The 16,543-nt window shown below is 39.3% G+C and overlaps 1 long non-coding RNA gene and 1 other non-coding gene across 3 annotated transcripts; both read left to right on the top strand.

Annotated features, from left to right (window-relative positions):
• Positions 1 to 6: 6 nt before the first annotated feature.
• LOC146588388 (uncharacterized) lies at positions 7 to 16,207 on the top strand. Of its 2 annotated transcripts, none has more exons than XR_014897431.1 (4): positions 7 to 94; positions 645 to 716; positions 1,040 to 1,134; positions 13,736 to 16,207. It is a non-coding gene; the product is annotated as an uncharacterized LOC146588388 (long non-coding RNA). The 2 variants fall into 2 exon arrangements; XR_014897430.1 differs by lacking the exon at positions 13,736 to 16,207 and adding an exon at positions 5,145 to 8,738.
• Positions 15 to 97, top strand: TRNAL-UAA (transfer RNA leucine (anticodon UAA)). The gene has a single exon. It is a non-coding gene; the product is annotated as a tRNA-Leu (tRNA).
• Positions 16,208 to 16,543: the final 336 nt, after the last annotated feature.

The following is a 16,543-nucleotide window of genomic DNA, read 5'->3' as shown; positions in this document are numbered from 1 at the left end:
GTGCCTGTATCTGCACCAGGATGGCCGAGTGGTTAAGGCGTTGGACTTAAGATCCAATGGACGTATGTCCGCGTGGGTTCGAACCCCACTCCTGGTAAGTGGCGTTTTTTTTCCGGAGTCCCGTTAAATTGCCGGGGAGGGCGCGGGGCCGAGGCGGAAGCCGGCCCGGGCCGGCCGCAGGGAGCTGCCGCCCGCCCCGGCCCGCAGCCGCCGCTTGAAGGTGTTTCCTCCAGCGCGGAGCGGGGGGGCCGGGCGCGGCGGGCCGCAGCGTTGCCCGTGGCGCCTCCGCGGGCCGGGGAGGCTGCAGGCCGCGGGGAGCCCCGGCCGGCGGCTCTGACGGCCCTGCGTGGCCGTGGAGAGGCGCCCGGCGCGGCGGCTGCTGAAAGCGGCAGAAAACGCGTCAGAAACGGCGTTCCGAGGCGCAGCAGCCCYGTTGAGCGCGAGGCAGCAGGACCATCGCGGGTGGCTACGGCTAAGTTTCGTTTGGCTGTGTTTAATTTAATGCAGCAGGGCCGCGGGCCGCTCTCAGGGTCTGTGGCACGCTCTGCAGCAGTTAGCTGTAGATCTTCATGGACCCCTGTGTCCTGACTTGGTAGCTCTAAAGCGCAATATACACATTTTTGTGCCTTTTTTTTTTTTGCCAGTTCCAAGTCCCTTAAATAATTTGAAGGCCGAATCGCAACCTATCATAATGTGTTTATAACATGATCCTGAAGGTAAGTGTTGCACGGAGGAGGGCATGGGATGAAGGCGCACAAGGGGTGTTTGAGGGYGCCAGGCCTGCTGGGCTGTCACTGGGGGACGCTGAAGGGTGGAGGGGAGGCAAAGCTGGGCCTTACTGGGAATGGCCCTAGAGCTGGCTATACCCTAACCTGTGCCCGGGGTCCAGCTACAAGTTAAGCAGAATGAGCAGTCCTTGGAGAAAAGTGGTATATTCAGACTAACCTCTTGGCTTTGCTTTATTTAGCAGGGCAGCTGTAACTGTCGTGTGCATTGCAATGTTTAATTTGCTATAACATAATTTTGTTTTTTTTGACAGTATATCTGCAGTGTTAGAAGTACAAATCGAGCACAGCCTGACACATTTTAAAATATCAGTGTTTTCCAGAGCATCCTCACCAAATTCTCGTAAAGGTAAATATAATTGTTCTTAGCCACAGTTTTCACTGTAATTTAAGATGAAAAAATGATTCTAAGCTTTCAGTCAAAAATTACTGTGTTATACAAAGAATGAAGAAATAAAGGATAAGCTCTCAAGAGACAGTAGAGATTGATATGTGCCTTCAATGCTCTATGAAATTCAAGATGAAACACTTCAGACAGGATATTTTATTATATGCTACATGAGAAGGTCTGGTATCACAAACATGGGCATGTATAAACACAGGAATTTGATAGCCAAGGGGAAGTTAAGAAGAGAAAGGTGGTATGCTGGTGAATTTCTAGGAAATGGAAGCGCCTATATTGTCACCTCTTTGGAAAGTTCTTGTAGTCAAATTGCAAATGCAAAGCACCCTGTGCTTTCTAGAGCTGTTCATTAAAAAGCAGTACTGAGAGGTGCAAATGATTTTTATAGAAACTTCAGCTCTTATTATTCCTTAAGATACAAATAAGTAAAAAATGGGGCATGTTTGAATGTACATTTTACCTGTAGTATGGTAATGGAAATTACCTGCCCTTAGAAACCCACATCTTTGCATACAAATTGGATAATTCTGCCTATGTGCCTGTTCACACGCCTGTGTGTACATACAGTAGATACTCATGTAGATTTTGTGGATGAAGTTTTGATGAAAAGATGGTCACAGCTATGTCAGCTACAAAATGAATTAGTGGCAGCTATTCAGCATTGTAAGAAATAAAAATGAAAAGTAAAAATAATCTCAGTTTCTGAAAGAGCACTGATCACTGACAAAAAAAGAACTTCTTACGTTAAAGCAATAGGGGAGAACCAGAGCTCCTGGTTAGAAGTGCTTCTGTTGCAGGCTGAAACCCTTCCTTAAGAGATTCTTTTGCAAGAAACTTAACTCAGTCCTTAGGTGAAACTGTTCCTTACTTTTTTATCATAACGTGTTTGAGTGTATGCAGATATGGATCCCCAACTGGAACACAAGATTCTTGAAGTTTACCGTTTTCCTGCTCTCAAGAAATATTTATAAAATCTACTGGCAACAAATATGTCCCAACCCCTCCTTACATGCACCTATAAAGAAAAGGATAAGGTATTAGGGGTACTGGTTTCTATTTTTAGGTGAAATGGCAAGAGTGGTGTGATGTGAATATACCTTTCAGCTCTGGAGCAGACCATGTTTGTGATTAAAGATTTTTATTTTATCAAGCAGGTTGTTTCTTTCTTTGTTTTTAATAGTTTCCTTGTGAACCTTGTGAATTACTGTTGCCTTTACAATTTGGCATTCTTATATACAGGCATTATGCTCTAGTCTTTACTTCACACAGTATTGCTTTCCATAGGATTTCATTCTGCAGATGAGTTATTTTCCTGAGGAGGTCATTATCTGGAGGTACTTGGCTTGTTTGTTGAAGAAATTGGAAAATGTACAGCAAATAATGCTAGAAACTTTAAGAGAAGAGCTTCATATGAAGACAGATGAACCCTGCTCTAGAAAACTGGATGCTTTTTTTTTTGCCAATACATATCTTCTGTCTGATGAGGAGCAAGTCAGTTAAAATAGATTCTTCATAAGCAATCACTCATGTACATATCGCTCATTTTGTGGCATCCATGTTGATAACTTCAGTCTCATTTGTAGAAATATAGAACTTTCACAGACACAGGTGAAATCAGTAGACCTGTATTTTGAGCAGTCTCTGAAAAATTTGTTGTTGCATGTCTCTGAGCAGTCAAATTTACTGGAAATATTTAATGTTAATCTTTCTGTGCCTCAATTTCCTATCGTGTAAAATGAGGATAATAGAAGCACACCATCTGCAAAATGAGTTGCTATGAAATAAATTAATTCTTGTTTGTGAAGTGATCAGATAGATACTTATGTAATCTGGTCATATTGGACAGTCTCCCGAGTAGAATACTAATGAATTCAGAAAATAACATGAAATAAATCAAGTCTGGAGCCAACTTCAAAGTGAAGCTCTCATAAAATATTGAACAGCTGCTTAACCAGCAAGCACTGCACAATGTGTGTGTGCTGAACAAGACAGGAATCTTCTGGAAAATAGCAGATCATAATTTAACTCAGACTTGTGCCTTACTTCATAAAAGAAGGGGACCAAATCCATAAGAAGACAACCTGTTGATGGAATAGTATTGAGACAATATTTCAGTATATTTTAATGCTTTCTAAAAACTTTCAGCAGCTCTCTCTTTTTCAGTCACTTTTCATGTGTCATGGAGACACGTCATTTGTTACTGCAGATTAGACTATTTTTCCATTATTTCCAGTGATCAGAATCTTGTGTTGAGGAAAATTATATTAAAAAACTATGATTTTTTTTTTTGGTCTTTCATATAATGCTGTATTGAGGATGAAGAACAATTCCTCTGGTTTTCATAGGAGACTAGTTTAAATTCTGGAAAGTAAGATATGCCTCTTATATTAGCATGTGTAAGTCCATATAATGTTACTAGTTACAAAACATTCTAGCCTATTTTAACTCTACCTACAGTTTTTGACTTTGTGACCTACAGAGAATATCACAGATTGACCATCCAACAGGTGAAGTAGTTTCCTTCATGCTTGAATTGTTCTTATTTGGCATCTGTGTGGAAAAAGAGGGATTGATCCCCTTTTCTCAGATGTTCAAAATGCTCCTTAGTACTTAGCATATCTCATCCAAGCCTTTTGGCTTGCTTCAACTCTAATCAGTATCATTGTCCTTGTCTGGACAATCTTGCTGGCTAAAAACTTGACCTGCTTTTTCAAAGGGCTACACACAGTTGCCTAAAATCATGCTATAATACCATGGTATTGCTGCAGTTCCTGCCTTATTTCATATCAGTCATGAATTGCATCTTTCTTTTTTCTTGCTGTTGCGCAAGGGCAGGCATCTTTAATAGACTGTAACTTTTTTTCTGGATTCTTTTAACACTTGTACAAAGATTACCAAGAGTACTTACAAGAGCATAGACAACTTTGTCAATGTGTATACATGTGTCTTTATACAGAATTCACTCTCAACAGTTGCCATGCTGCTCATCTACTGTCTGTGTCTGATCTAATCAGCAGTTTCTTAGAGTTGTTTTTAAAGGACTTGAGAGCTACAGCAACCAAGTGTTATTAGCAGTGTTAGCCAATTCTTTTCAGCCTCCTTCTCCAAGGTATTACAACACATACTCCCAAACAGATCCTTGCAACATTGATTGCTTAACTGTTTTTCTTGGTTTTGATGAGCAAAGAGGAAAGTTTTGCTGTTATGTTAGTTCAATCCTTGCAGCAAACTCTAGGAAGTCTTGCTGTGGTGGTGAAGGGAGGTCGGCTGCTCTGACCACAAAGTTGGTAACACAGAGCAAGGATCTGTGTATTATTTGCTGTTGTGCAGAACACAGCAACTTACTTAAACTGCTGAGAGAGATAGGTTTACTCTAATGACTCTGACAGGTGAGCCCTGGTGAGTCTTTCCACTGGAGTAACAAGATGTGGACACACTTTCCCTTCTGCTAGTTCTTCTCATTAGATTGAACATCTGCTTTTGAGAATACTTCAAATCAGCACAGCATTATTACTGAAGGATGTTTCTGAAAGTCTTAAAAGACTGTGTACTAGATTGCCTTCAGTTTGGGAACATTTTCCCATGTGCTGGTTTTGCTACGGTGCCTCAGAGGATAGAGCAGTCAAGTGGTAACTTACATCACAGCAGCAAAATTTGTCACAGCAGCTGTTGGTGCCCTAAAATAAAAGTGGCAGAATGTGGAACATTTGTTGAATTGGTTGTCCTGTAGCCTAAAATCTCTGGGAATTCTTGCCTTGGATTAAAGCATGTTATCCTAAGTTTTACTGAGATTTTTTTTGTTTGTTTGCATTAAACTGATAGGAATGAATGAATGATTTTTTTTCCTATCAGGAAAGAGCTTTTTGTTTGAAGACAACAGAAAATGTGCATGGTCTTCTGGAGATGATCTTAAATGTGCAATTACAAAAATGTCTTCCTTTCTCTAATAATTTTAGGAGAGGAATTTACTTTCAAGATTTCTTCATTTTCCTTGATTGCTGCTTCTCCTTCACCATCTGCCTGACTGTGACCCTCTTTCTGAGATGGAAGTGCTACAGGCTCTTTCCTTCAGACCTCATCTGCTTCATTTCTAAGTGTTAGCTAAAGTGGTTCATAGAGTTCTTGGAAAGAGATTACTCCCTGAGTGTGTGACTTCAGTGGATTTCCAGTCCTTGTCTCTTGCCATTTCATTATTTTTTTGCAAAGTTCCATGTGCATCGTGAAAAGTATAGATTGCATTAGTGAGTCCTGTTTTCCAGCTAATACCTGCTTAATGGTTGACCTGTATATTTTAGCTTCACCTATCTCATATCTCTGTTGTTATTTACCTTCATGCTCCCACATCTTGCTTTTTATGTGCATATCAAGAAACACAGCTGCTGCGGAAAGCTGTGAAGGTACTGTCTGTCCCCGGCCCTGGCTGTACATTCCCACTGCTTTCCTCATGTGTTCCTCAATCATGAATTGTAAAGAAATATGTAACAAACAAACCAAATCATTTCCCATTACTTGGATCTAAAATTAATCTCTGAGATTGCTTCCAGTTCCTCATCTCTTCACAGAAAAGTTCTGTTCCTGTGATGAGATAATTTCTTATGTGTTCTGGGGTCCCTAACATGCACCGTATAGATCAGTTAACTGTTTTGGTACATCATAGAATCATAAAATAGTTGGCACTGGAAGGGACCTCTGGAGATCATTTGGTCTAACCCCCTGCTCAAGCAGGATCACTTAGAGTAGGTAGCTCAAGGCTGAGTCTGTTGGGATTTGAGTATTTCCAAGGATGGAGACTCCACAACCTCTCAAGGCAGCTGGTCCAGTTGTTCAACCACCCTTAAAGAAAAAGTAAAAAAACAGTAAAAACGTAACACAGTAACAAAACTTCTTTCTTATGACTAAAAGATTTTTACTTATATTTAGTATTTTTCCTTATGTTTAAGCTTATCTCAAGCTTACGGATCCTGGATAGATCTGCTTGTAAACCTCAAATGATTATATATTTTCTCTATGCTTAGATTTTTGTTCCTAAACATACTGAGATGAAAGAACTACATGTCACCACACATGCCAGGACACCCACCGGATACGTGGATTTGCTGCCATGTACATTTTACTGACATCAATATTGAGAGCTAAACAAAATTTGTGCAAAGATCTAAACAGATGCTTAGTTTTAGATACTGTAATTTTTGTCTTCATAAAGGCCAAGAAAATGCAATATTTTTTAATAAATATGTGTAGTTATTTTCCTATAAGAAATGGGCACCTGTGTCTGGCCTGAGCTTATTGAAAGCCAAAGTCCTGTTAGAGCATTGATTATTGGAAGACCATTCCTCTACAAGGCTAGCCCTCTGTAATTTGTTAAGAGACTTCCTTTAAAATGGTACCTGGGAGCTGTAGCATTAACAGATGATATTTGTCCGCAGAGTTGAGAGAAAGTAAGGTGACTGATTGCTCTCATCTTCATCCAGTGCTATTTTCTGTTAACCCAATAGCTACAGGTAAAAATCTTTTACTTCTGTGTTTACATAGATGTTAATGGTCTCTCTTCTGAACAGCGTTTGCTTACTGGCAGTGACTAATTATTCCTTGCCCTACATCTGTGGCTCCCTGTGAATGAGGAATTGTGAAGAACCAACATAGTTCAGAAATTCAATTTATTGAGTATTTTCCAAATCCTGTTGTTATTATCTTCAGCACACGAATAATTGATTTATGTAATTAATGTGACTGCTATCATCTTTTAGATTATTTGTGTTTATTTTGCAGAATGCTTTTCTTCGCTATGAGGATAGCTAATTTCTCTGGTAACTTGGCTATATGTAGCTTCAATTTTTATTTAGTTAGCCTAGTAGCCAAGGTTTTGACAATCTGTGTTTTGACAGAACTACGACAGTGCAGAATGCATCTATGCCAGGTAACAAATCCTATAGTACTCTGTGGCTGAAAACAAACTGAGACATGCCCAACCTGTTGTACTGCATTCATTCATCTGACCTGCCCCAAAATGTATTTGACACATCAGTAAAGAAGAGATACTGAAAGAAACTGGATCCAGTTGCTCTGAAATTTCTACCTGCTGAGCCCCCCAAGCAAAATATTTTTTATACGAAAAAGAATATTAGGTAGGTCCCTTCCAACCTCAGCCATTCTGTGGTTCTGTGATAGGGCAAGAATTTTATGGTATGAATCTGTGGACCAAAGAAATTAAGAGGAGAAAGTTGATGCTTCCCAATATATAGGATAGAGAAACGTCATGTATGAAATAAAAGTTTCTGAACTTTATAAAGTTGTTAAGGGGAGAGCTCAGTCATTAACACATGAAGAAGGACTTGTATGACAAAGAAGGTAGGATGACTGTATTCAGTTGAAATATAAATAAAGCTTAGAGTGTTAGGAAATAGATAGGAATGGGGTGGGATTGAGCATCTCAGAACTGTAATTAAAATGCTCTGAAAGCAGTTCTTATGTGGTTAGAAGTTCTTTTTCTGTGCCTTTTTTATTTGCTTTCTTTGGTGTGTTGTCTCAAAGGGATTGAGTAGCATTTCCAAGAGCTCATATTATACATTGGGCTCTGCAGAGAATGTATCAGGAGATCTTAAGGTGGAGGGTGGCACCCACATTCTCCACAAAGAGCATCTTAGAAACAGTGAGTAACATTCATCTGGAATTACCTGTTTCGGTCATATGTGGGACTAAGCAGCTGTGCCCTTGACAGACTGTTGTCTTGATAACCAGAAATGGGCCTAGAATGTAATGTAAACAACCTCAGAATGTGGCTTTTTAACCAAAATTACTAAACTAAGGTAGTCTTAACTGTCATGCTGGGGGGTGTGTATGCCTTAGAGTGTATGTTGTTTCCCTTTCTGTTACTGCTTTACGGTAGTGGTATTACTGTTTCCCAGATGCTTACTATATTCTGGTATAATTAAAGCAGTTAAACTGCTTTTATGGACTGAGCTGATACCTCTGGAGGGAGACATTGGGAGCTGAGCTGACTGTAAACCTGTGCATTTTGAAGCATCTTTCTGTATCAGCATCCCTGACCACTACTGTATTAACATTTACAGTGACCTGCTCTGGTATACACCGCTCATTACTTTGGTAATTACTTTTTAAAAGTTCTGGTGACAAACAGCAGGCAATGATGTCCTGACAGTTTAAAATGAACAGTGTCCCTTACAGACACTTCAGTAGACCATAATCCAGTCTATTGTTTTGTTGATCTTATTTCTTCTTGGAGACCTGCAACTACCTACAAAAGAGGAATTGAGAGAGTTACAAAAAAAGATAGTATTTTTCCAGCTTATTTTGCTATAGCTAATTATATATGTCCAAATAAAAAAAAGTAGGAGAGAAAAGCATGGAATTTGAAAACTTGCATGTCTTCTATGTAAAAATCTAAGTAAACTCAGTGTAACTCGATTCGCTCTTAAAAAGATAGCTGATTTCCCTTAGCAAGATAGCAATATGGAATGTACTTTTGAGGATACCTGTAATTAGCTCTTCTGCTGTCGCCAATGTTTATCGAAATAAATTCCCACAGCTGACTCTGTGTAAGTAGATTTTTTTTTATCACTGAAAGTTTTGAATAGCCACATAAACTTGCCTGTATAAATAAAGTTGTAGGATCTGCACAGTAGTTACACACTTGTAATTATTGTGCCTGAACTTCACCTCCCTCTATTGATTTTCAAACCAAATAGTTCTAGGAAAGAAAGCTTCATTAAGCTTCTTAATGAGGATAGGATTTTGCAGGGTTCCTGGTGCAAGAGTGAGACAACAGTATTTTTTTGATATGTCAGGAATGTCATATAAGAGGCATCTGAATAGTATGTGATGGGAAGGGAAGGGAAATAAATATATATGGATAATATATATGGCAAAAATATGCCTAAGCAGTCAGCCTCTGCAGAGGAAGAGACATAGGCTGTAAACTCTTTGGAAAGCCCTTCTCAGATGCCACCAAATCATTTAAATTACTGAGTGTTCTGGTAATTTTAGACATGCAAAGATAGGTGTATATGTAATTGTATATAAGCACGTATAGCTTTTAATTTTTGAGTGTTTGAAAAATAAAGGCCCAGTTTGCCTAAGAAGCTTGAGCAGGACATGATTTATTTTGGAAAAGGCATTATTTTTCCTAAAAAAAAAAAGAGGCACTTTTTCTATGTTAAAAAAAAAAGAATTATTTCAGGTCACTTTTTACTGCATTCTCTATTTGAGCCTGTACTTGACAAAATACTCTGGAATAAGAAATTCTAATACACATGTTTAGATAATTTATTTTTATTTCCAAGATGAATGTTGTTTGTAGAATCATAGAAACTTGTTATCAAACAAGTTTGAAAGAGAACCATCCAGACAGGAGTGAATTATCAATAACAGAAAGACTTTTCAAACAGAGTGCTTCTTAGCATGTGTTACCAGTATGCCTAAACAGATGCTATTTAGAGGGATACCTGAGCTGAAAGGTAACAATAACAAATTTATATTCTTCAATTATCCAGATGAAATGTAGATTTGATTTCACTTCTCATTTTATTTATAGTAATCTTCAGGAGTGAAACAGCATTCCACATTGCTTCTTTTTCATGCATTTTATTAAGTAGCAGTGTCCATTTTATGACTAATGTGGCTATTGCAGATCAAAATGAGTCTGGAGCCCTAAAATACTGACTGCTATTTAAGAGCCTAGTGAAAGGACTCATGGTGCAGCAGAGCCCAGTCTGCCTGAGAAGCGGTAGGTGAGTAGGCAAATGGTGCCCTGCCCTGGCAATGGCATGGTCCAATGCTGCCCTCCCAAAGGGTACTTGAAGGTCAGTACTGGCTGGGCCAGCTTCTGGAAAGCTCAGGCTCTGAATATGCATACAAATCCACATACTGTACCTCTTTGATACAATCTTAATTTCTGTGGCGGGATCCTCTCTTTTCCATTTCTTTCTTTGTCTTTCCAAAGATTGATGTAGCCATTTTGATACTGTTTGTTAAAACCAAAATTATTATTCTACAGGTGCAGAGAAGCTTTCTGAAAGAATTGAAGTAGTTTACAGTCAGCGGCCTCATCCACAGATACAATCATTTCCTATGTAAAAAGGAGAACAGAGTAGAGAGGAGAGGCAGGCCGAATGATGTGACTCCTCATTTTAGGAGCTGCACTGCATCTGAATGCTTAGATTACTGAATCGTTCCACTATTTCTCTGTTAGGTGGCAGAAGTGTATTTCTGTCAGGGGTTTGCAATGTGAAACAAATGCTGTGGCTTGCTTATCATGTTTGAGGAGAGCTTTCCAGGCAGGCTAGTGTGAGAGGTGAGATTAAAACCCTAATGCGCTTTTTGTCACTTTAATTTTTTGTATGATCCTGCTCTTAGCAAAGTCAGTGGGAGAATTCTCCATTGAAATTATGCTTTCATTTGCATGGCTTGCATTAATTTTTATCATGTTGATTTACTCCTGGTTTTGCCCAGAGGTCATCTGATTGCTGGCTAGTGGACGTCCTCAGCTGCAGGAAGCAGATGACATAGGAGTTTAAAGGGGCCTCTTACAATCCAGCAGTTTCACAGTTAGCGTGGACAGCCCCAGAAAGCTGCAGAGAAGGGCAAGAGAGCAATCAGGATAAGGCTTCTAGCCTTACTGACCAGTTCACATTTTCCAGTCACTTYACAGGAGAAAGGACCCGAGTGTAGTTTAAAGTGCAAGGCTGATACCTGCATGATTCCCCAAGATTTAGGACTGTACGGCCCAAGGGGKTCTGAAGGCTGCCCGTGTATTAAGAATATTGGCACAAAGTTTGGGAATCACTCAAAGCTTTAGGCATATCCTGCATTGCACAGAAGCAAAGAGCCACCCCATGGGACTAAAATGAACCAGACTCAGTTAACATGGGACTATTTATGGGAAATTGTTTATCTTATCTTGTGACTTGTGGATGTTGTCTCATGTTCACCAAGGATTTTAGCCCTGTTTGCAATCAAATATAGCTTTCCCAGGTTTCCAAATCTGCTTTTTTTCCCAGGGGGATGTTTGTTCCTGGCATATAGCCCTCCTTCTCTTTTGTTGCACTGAAAAACATCTCATTCTCTGAGTGTGGGTGCCTTTTGGTTAATGACCAGCAGATTCTACTCCCTACTTTCTGTTGTCAAATAAAGGGTGTTACGGTTATATGCCCTTGATCAAGGGCTTAAGATCAATTGTATAACCATGTGTAAGCAATTATATGGTTATACAATTGATCTTACCTTTTCTAATGCTCTGTGTCTCCTTGTTTCTTCCTCCTAGCCCCTGCCACGATCCTGAAATATCTTACCAAGTACAGAGCAATGGAGGAGGTTTGTCTTCCTTACAGTCCAACGCAGTTGGTGTTCAAGTGTGTGTGTGCAGAAAGTGCATTGCTGTGGTGTGTGACACCTACATCTATGTACTTTTCACATGCCTAATTGTCAAGGACACTGCCTAAAAGCATGTGCCATAGCTGTGAAGATGAAGTACTGTTTTTATATATGCTCTGCAACTTATCTAAATACTGTACTCCCAGGAAAACCTTCTCAAGAGTCTAGACTAAATAATATCCATAAATGGCACCTTGAACACAGATATACAGCATTTTGTTTAACCTCATAATGAGCAAAACRTCTTTTTGCATGCTCTTCTTTATAGAAATTTAATTTGTCACCATTGAAACAACTTGATTCTGTAAGATTCACACCAGGTCTTACAACAAGCCTCACACATGCATAATTTTTTGAATCATTCAGAACTGCAATACACTGTATATTTGTTATTGCAAGTTTGCCATGGCTAATGACATTTAACTGTTGTCTCCTGAGGTCTGTTGTTGTCACTTGAAGCCAGAGAGATCAAAGATCTGATATTTTAAGGAATTCAGCACTTTTAGATAAAACATTCTGCATTCTGTGAATGTCCAATCTATAAAGATAAGGAGGGAGCAATATGGTAAAATTCTGCTATCTCTGTATAAAAAATAGTATTTAATTTGCCTAAGTACCTTGCATGGTAGTTGTTTGCATTCTTCAGTGTACCTTTATTCCCCCCCCTCCCGTTCTTATAAAGCCTTTTGCACTTATTTTCTTTATTGATTATATTAACATTTGATGCTTACTGCTGTGCAGCTTTTGTCATTATAACAATTGCTTCTGGAGTGTTTTAGTTCTTCTAGCAGATTCCTATCAATGATTGTATGTTTAAGGGCTTTAAACTGACATTTTAACATATGGTAATGGTATTTGCTGGTTTCCTTTGGGAATCCCACCCACTGTGTTAGCTGCAAACAGCTATATGAAGAATGCTGTTCTCATGGTTTAAGCACTTGCAATATCATGCCACCCAGCCTAACCTCAGTTTGAGAATGACGTCTAATCCACAAACTAAGTAAATAATGGCACTATATGTTACTGTGCCTCTGATTTAAAGGTATTTCTTCCAAGTAAATTAGCATTTAACTTTATTTTTGTCTAGTCTAACAGTTTATATATACAACACAATCCATATATAAGTGTTTAGTCATTGTACAAAAGAAATCTGCCACTTTAATTTGCTGAGAAAGGGTAGTACTTCTATACTTCATATCTTATTTGATGGCACTAACATAATTCTGTTAGTGCCATCAAATAAGATATGAAGTATAAAAGTATACGTAAAGAAAATAGGAAATTGGCTTTCATAAGGTGAAACATCAGTGACATTTCACTAAAGGGAAGCATTCTTAGTGCTAGAGTTCTTTGCATCTACATTGTGATTTAAAACTAGAAACCATGCTAGCAATTCATCCTAGCATGATAGCTGGGCGTGTTTTTAAGAAGTGTTAGTTTCATCATACGTCTACGTGGATGGCCAAATTCCAGAAATGTTTTAAGTTATCCCATCATGATAACGCAAGATTTTTTTGTTTGATGAGAATCTTTGAATGATTTATTCCATAATGCTTTCACTCCTCATTTTCATACTGCTGCTGCTAGCATTTTTTACCAAATGTTATTCTGTCATGAAATCATCTGCTTCTTGAGTTCCAGTGCTTGGAAACTTGTCCATCTTTTCTGATGTGTAAGTTGGTCCAATAAAAATCTACCTCATCTCTTCAAATCTAGCTCCTTAGGAGCTTAGGCCCTCTCAACATTAACATTACTGTTACAAACACCTTTTCTTGCTCTACCACCCAAATAATCCATTGTTATTTTTGGTTTAAAATGGTATTATCCTTATGCATACCAACTATAGCTAATTGAGGTGTGTGACATGGATTCAGTGCTATTTTATTCATTTGCTATCTGCACATGGTGGGGGGTCTGATTGTATTTATATTTTTATCTCAAAAATTTGTGAAAGTGGAGCATGATAATATTACAGAAAGTTGCTGGCCCCATTACCTACAGATATATAGACAGAATGAAAAGACGTATTCCAGATCAAAGAAATAATAGGTTTCTGCCTTGTCTGTAGAATTAGAGGGAAACTATTTCATAATCTTTAACAAAAATATGAGCATTCTATCAGCTGATAATATTGCCCGTTATCTCTGCTTGCCTACAGCAGCAACCAGATGGATGGAGGCAGTGTGCCTTCCTGTGTTTGCCAGGAAATTTTGATCTGTCTTGGGCTATCTAGGTGTTTGACAACTCCAGGTTGGTATCTGAAGCTTCAGGTAGGATTCTGCTGTCTAAACTTGGTCATCTGGTGCCATCTGAGAGGGCCTGGAGTAGCCTGCCTACCAAATACTTGTCAGATGCTCTGCCAGAAGGGCTTGGGTCCCTACAGGTGCAGTGTCTCATCATTCTCATGCTCAGCTCTTCTTGGATGGCTGAAATAGGGCTAAATACCCATGTATAGGTAACTAAAGCCTTTTCTTTGGTCTGAAAACAATACAAAAAAAAAAGGGGGGGGGGAAGGTCTGAGGTCACCTCCACTGTTTTTGTTGCATTAGTCTGTTCAACCATCTGCTTTGGTTTCTCTTTTGGCTCTCATCATACTTCCATGGTGCAGTTTTACATTACAGTTGACAAGGCTTGCTGCTGGCTAAAAAGGACATTCCTTTTTTGTTCTTTGCCCTTGGCCTTGCTCTCCCCCTGCTTCTCTTTGTGCCCATTTAGGGAGCTAAAACAGTTTACTATAGTCAGCTGAACAACAGTATTAGAACAACAGACTCAGTGTTAATGTGCAAATGAGAAAGGACAGTGTCCATTTAACTAGCAGCTACCCTTTTTCTCAGCTGTATCATAGAGCTGCCTGTTTAGGTGACCTACCTGGCTTTGTAAGGTACCTACACTGTGGCTCTACAAATCCTAAATAATCGAGCTCTTCAGATGTGGATCACAAAGTCAAAAAAGGCAGATGTTACTGAAGATGAAGCATGTGCAGTTAAAGGAATTGTGACTGAGGAGTTAATTTTCAGGGAAGACTAAACAAATCAGAAATCAGGCCATTTTGAGGATGCAGTACAACATATATTCTTTCATAAAATGCTTTAACTAGAGCCCTGGCCATCTGCAGAACTCCTCAGACTAAACCAAAGGACTTTCCTATAAATAAAGAAGGGACAGGCTCTGGAGGCAATCTGAGTATCTGTGAAAAGCCTCATTGTGCCAGTCCATGAGGGCTGGAGACTTCTTAGGTAGCAGAATTACGGATGTTAATAGGAACTCCTCCAGCTGCTTAGAAGTAGAGGAAACAGAAACACAATCTGGCTTCTGATGAAAGAGAGCGTGGCTTGCTCTTGTGGTGATTCTGAGACCCCGTACTCTCCAATTTAGGGATACTGGCAAAGCTACAAGGGCATGTGGGAAATAGGAAGCCTTGTATCATGTTTGGGGCTATTTCTCCCTAACCACTTTCTGCCTCTCCTGGTGCAGAAAAGTGGATAGTTTCCAGCTGAAATAGCTGCTGGAAAATTCCCCCCAGGCAAGAAAAAGTAGAGGTTGGTAAAGGCTCTGATGATGGGCTGGAGTTAAACCTAGTAAGAACTCAGTGGGCCAGGGCACAGGGTGGTACCATCCTGCTGTTGTTGATGAGAGATGCAGAGATGCTTCTGCAGCTGTCAAGCAGGAGGGTGCTGAGTCGGAGGTCTTTACTGCTTCCCTGGTAGCTCCCTTTACATTGGTTGCATCAAGTGCAGCTGGAGAAACATGTCACAACTCACTGCTGAAGCCAAGCTGAGCATGGTTAATATTTGAAGGATAGGCCCCATAAGGAGAATGTAGAGAGTATCTGAATCACTCCAACAACTGCTGAAATACTCCACAAATAAAGATTTGTTATTTAATTATAAAATGCCTGCTGGAATGATACAATTATGAATGTATATGGGGAGAGCACCCACAAAGCATTATTATATTAGAGTAATCATTAGCGACAACTTTGGCTGTGAAAGTGTATCCTACAGGTGAAAAGCAATCCTTGGATTAATAGGGTTTCTGCAGCAGTTCTAGAACTTGTAGGCCTACTTAGTCATTATTGAAAAGGTTTGGTTTTCCTTCATTTTTCATACTCTAATTTGGTAACATTTCTTTCCCGTTGCTAGTGTTACCATGCTTCTGTTTATTGGTTGCTATTCCTAAAAACAAATTCAGGCTTAAATAGATATTCGTGGGAAAAAGATGTGAAGTAGGGAAGCGAAGGAAGGCCCTTTGGAAGATTCATGGCATTTGATAGTGTTACAAATGAGGCCAATGGCTATTTTAAAAAGAACTATTCAAGTGATTTACTTAAGGCAGAAATGGAGGAGGCCAAACAAACTCTTTTACCCACGTCCTTCTAAGGCTCAGGATATTCTTTCTGTTGTATTTATTCTTCTGCTGCGTACTTTATCTTCTGCTGGTGTCGGTGGAGGTTTTTATAACACACTGATTATTTCACTGTATTGCTCTGAGATCTCTGTGCAGTTTTGCACTTTGAATATTTATAAATAAATCATTAGTTTTCTCAAATGAATCGTCTGTTGTTTGAGGTGAGCAGAATATTTTAATAGCATGTAAATTAAGAATGATGATTTCTAAATGTTTGGTTATTATTTTTGACCTGCTCTAGTTACAATTTATGTCCAACATGCTATGAAGAAAGCCTCACTGACCTGCAGTTGTAACTGAGACACATGCGTCCTCATTATTGTTATTCATGAATCTTGATGTAACTGTAGCACAGAGAAGTGACATTCTTTGGCAACTGAGGTGCTAGGCATTGCCTAAATACAGAACTGAAATGGCCCAAAGCTTTTACCTGACCAGAAATAATGAATAGAAACAGACAGTGGAGCACAAGGAAACAGTGAGATGTAAGGACATGAAGAGCTAGTTATGTACCTGGAGCTTGCCTGTTTTTCTGACTATATCAGCTCATCTTCTGAAA

Source organism: Rhea americana, unplaced genomic scaffold (genome assembly GCF_003343005.1).
Source record: "Rhea americana isolate MKP2758 unplaced genomic scaffold, rheAme1 scaffold_518, whole genome shotgun sequence".
Taxonomy (NCBI): Eukaryota; Metazoa; Chordata; class Aves; order Rheiformes; family Rheidae; genus Rhea; species Rhea americana.
This window is presented reverse-complemented; position numbering and strand designations above follow the sequence as displayed.